Source organism: Brassica napus, chromosome C6 (assembly GCF_020379485.1).
Source record: "Brassica napus cultivar Da-Ae chromosome C6, Da-Ae, whole genome shotgun sequence".
Taxonomy (NCBI): domain Eukaryota; kingdom Viridiplantae; phylum Streptophyta; class Magnoliopsida; order Brassicales; family Brassicaceae; genus Brassica; species Brassica napus.
Window position 1 is genome coordinate 8,476,776 of NC_063449.1, and position 4,087 is coordinate 8,480,862.

Sequence of the window (4,087 nt, forward strand, 5' to 3'; positions counted from 1 at the left end):
TCTTCTGTAAGCAAATCAATTACCGAAGTAATAGATCAATTGGTTGGAATCAAATCTATTCTTATAATTAGTGTAATTATGGTTACAATTTCTATATTTAATAGGTACATTAAAGATATGACATTGAAGATATTCTGTTTTGATTAATAAAAGATATTGGATTTTGATTTTGTAGTTTTAAAGCTTAGAAAATCAATAGGATGATTGGTTGGTTGATACATCCTATAAAGAAAACGAAAACTATAGGTGGTTTGAATATTGTACATCGATCGATGCATGATGTAAGTTAACTATATAAAACTTGAGCATGATCATTTCAAACTAAAGTATAGGTAGGTTATATGCATTTGTTATATTGTAGTTAATATATTTTAAATATTACATACGTTAAGTGATTCACGTTTTTGTAAAAATAAAATTCAAGTTCATTATTGGGTTGTACTCGTCTGTAATAAGCTACATTAAATATAATGTATTTTTTTAGGTTCATTTAATGACATTAAGTTTAAATTTGATTAAGGAAAATTTATTAATTTAACTGGAAAATACAAGCATTAAAATAGATAAGTTCATTTAATGACATTAAGTTTAAATTTGATTAAGTAAAACTCATTAATTTAACTGGAAAAGACAAATATTAAAATAGGTAGTTTAATTTAATTCTCAGTGGCATAGAAGTGTAAATAATGATACTTCTCTTTTAATAATATAGATGTCGGAACCGAGGTGGATTATAAGTCACTATATTAGCAGTAGGATCTGATACACAAACTTCCTGAAGATATGCATGTAGTGGGGAAGAGTGAATTATGAGAAAGTGGTGCTCCTCTAATTATGGGAAGTGTAAATAATGAAAACGAACAAGTAAATGTTTAAATATGTGAAAATGAAAAAAAAAACAGATCAATATTCAAAATAAAAGGAGTTATGAAGTAATTAATGGTTAAGAATGCATACGTTGTTGTGTCCTAAGGACTTTAAACTGAGCAGCAATTTGGTCGTAATCAGGAAGCTTAGGATGAACATGTTTGGGTAATAATCTTCTTCTTACTTCTTCTTCTTCCTCTTCATTCTTCACCCAAAACACATTGTATACTATATGATAACAAGTTGTTGGTGATGATGATGATCTTCTCCTTGTACGAATCTTTTCTCGCCTCTTATAGTACCTCAAACTTTCCATGTCCTTAAACCCTCCTGATGACAATGATGATGATGATGAGAGTGATGATCTCTCTTCTTCACTACTTTCTTTGAATCTGAATACTCTATGATCATCTTTTCCAACTTCAGTCTCCTCTATGTAATCATCCTCCATTGATCTCCCTTCCTTGCTCTTCTCTTCTTCCACATCCGAAAGACTGAATTTATACACTTCTGGTGATTGATCATCTGAGAAACTATTAAAATCCGAATCCACTACTTTCTTCTCTTCCTCTTCATTTACCTATATACACAAGTCCATAAGAATTATGAATCCAAGAACACACAAGAACGTAAAAACAATCACCTGTTTTTCAACTTCTGGTGTATATTCCAGCATTAACATTTCCAAACGTAGACCATATTCTTTTGCTATTTCATCCAACAATGCAGACTTGAAATCCTCACGCACCGTAGTTACCGACAGTTTCTCTTTGATCTGTGTATTCAGCATAAATTAAATTGCTGGAAATAAAATTTATAAAAAAGGATTAAAAACATATATGAATGAAATCTTTTAAAAACCTGAATGTTAACAAGATGTCCAGGGAGAAGCTGAAGAGCCTTTGTTACATAGTTTTGACCGTAACGTTGAAGAAAAAGCTCTCTGATGCCAATTAGATCAGGTAATTCACCACACCTCGCAGAGGCAAAGACAAGACTTGAAACCGCTTCGTTAAGGTTGTCATTAACCAACGCTCTGCATGTTAATATATAGTCGATTTAGTGTTTTAGTTATTGAAATAAGATAATAAGACATAGGATTAACAAGTAATAACCTATGTTTCCTAATGGAGGAGAAGTGGAGAAGGATAAAGTCAGAGAACTGAAGCAACAAATCGTATATTGAGATCGAGTTTTGGACAAGGAGTAGCTGTTTGGTCCGAAGGAGAGCTCGGGTGTGGTCATTGATGCGGATGAAGAGAGCAATGTCGTCACGTAAATGTCTTGAAATTGCGTAGTTCTTGTTCTTGAGTAGCTTAAGACGAGACTGAAGCTGCTGCAACAGTTTTTTACATTTAGAAGCTTTCCGCCATCGATGGAACAAGAAGCCAAACATGACTAAACTCAGTTCTTGATAGAGAGAGCGTGGGGTTTGTCAATTACTTATGGGAGAGTGGTCATTGACGGTTATTATTTTGCCCCCCTTTTTCAACTGCTTCATGTTTGGGTTTAGAACAGCTATTGCCTATTGCCCCGGGAAAAGCATGGCCCATATGAGTTGAAACTGCATGTATTTTGAATTTTGATGTTGGGTTCTCTAAAATAAAAATAAAATATACAAGACCAGTTTAGTTTCAAAATAATATATATCTAAAAGTAACTGTTGTTTTATATTATATATTATATTATATTCACGTTCATGTTATGTAAAATATTATATAGACTTTTGAATAGGGTTTTTTGGATTTAAATATATGTATTATAAGGGTTAATTTGGATTTCTTTAGTTGCGGTTCATGAAACATAATTTTTGAATAACTAAATATGAATCTTGATCTAAAATCTAATTATAAGTCATAAATATTTTTTTTGCTAATAAATTAATTAGCCCATATGTTTGTTCACTATAATGTTTAGGCATGACCATATAGTCTTCGATTCGATTAATTGCAGTTTTTTTTGTCGGTATCGGTTCGGTTACAATTTTTGATTTTTCAGTTCAAGAGATATAGAAACTGTAAATTTGGGTTAGATTTTGGTTTGATTATTATTTTTCGGCTAGATCTGGATAACAATGCTAGAAACCCAATAAAATTTTGAGTTCAATTCAATTCTGGTTCGATTCATGTCTTTAGATAATTTCAAATAAATTGATAAAAATCATATTTTCAGATTTTAAATAAAACACAGAAATTTAAAATATTTTAAAAATATTCGGGTGATTCAGTTCTATCGAGAAATTAGGATTATTCTTATCTTACATTGTAATAATACTTCTTATATTTTATAAACCTATCTATATTGAAATTGATTTTAACAATAAAAATAAATTATATAAAAACACTTACAATAATAAATTCACAGCAGCTATATATATAGTTTGTAGGTTGTCATCGTTTAAATATTAGACGTTTGCTTCAAAATGATAAACATAGTTAATTGAACTTGGTTATCTAAAATAAATTTTCTACTTAACTTTTTAAATATCAAACTAGATTTTGATCCACGCTTTGAAAGCACGGGATAATTTTTTGATGAAAACTTTATATGAGCATAAAATCGGTAATCTGAAGTTCGAAACGAACCCAAACCAAAAAATTCGATTCATACCCGATTTGACATCTAAGAAATGTCAGAATGGGTCTTTTATGGTGGTACAAAACATATACGAACTCTAAGTGTTATTAACCAAACCCGAATAGGTAACCTGAAAAGCCAAAAAACCTAAGAAAATATGAAAAAGCGATCAGAATGTCCAAATTAATCACAAATATAAATATTTGAAACATAAATATGTACTTCAAATATTCATTTCTATATTGAAATGATATCTAAAAATATTTGAATTTTAAATAATTAACTTAAATATCTAATTCTATCTAAATAATCATGTTAATAATAGCTAAATATTAATATTTGTTTTATCATATATATATATATATATATATATAATCTTAATACTCTATCTATAAGAAATATTATTATATATATTAATAAATAAATATTATTTATTAGTTACTACAATTTAGTATTAACATAAATTGAATTCATTATTATTTTAAAACAATAGATTAGTTATCTAGTTCCTTAGTTTTAGGCTAGAGTATACATTTAATAATAATTAAATTATGTATAAGTAAAAATAATAGGAAATCTAATTAAATGTAATTGTCTAACCTAAATTATTTGTAAATAGATAAAAATTGCTTATGTTTTGATA

At 28.7% G+C, this 4,087-nt stretch overlaps 1 pseudogene; it reads right to left on the reverse strand.

Moving 5' to 3' along the window:
- Positions 1-212: 212 nt before the first annotated feature.
- On the reverse strand, positions 213-2,263 carry LOC106404239 (annotated as a pseudogene).
- Positions 2,264-4,087: the final 1,824 nt, after the last annotated feature.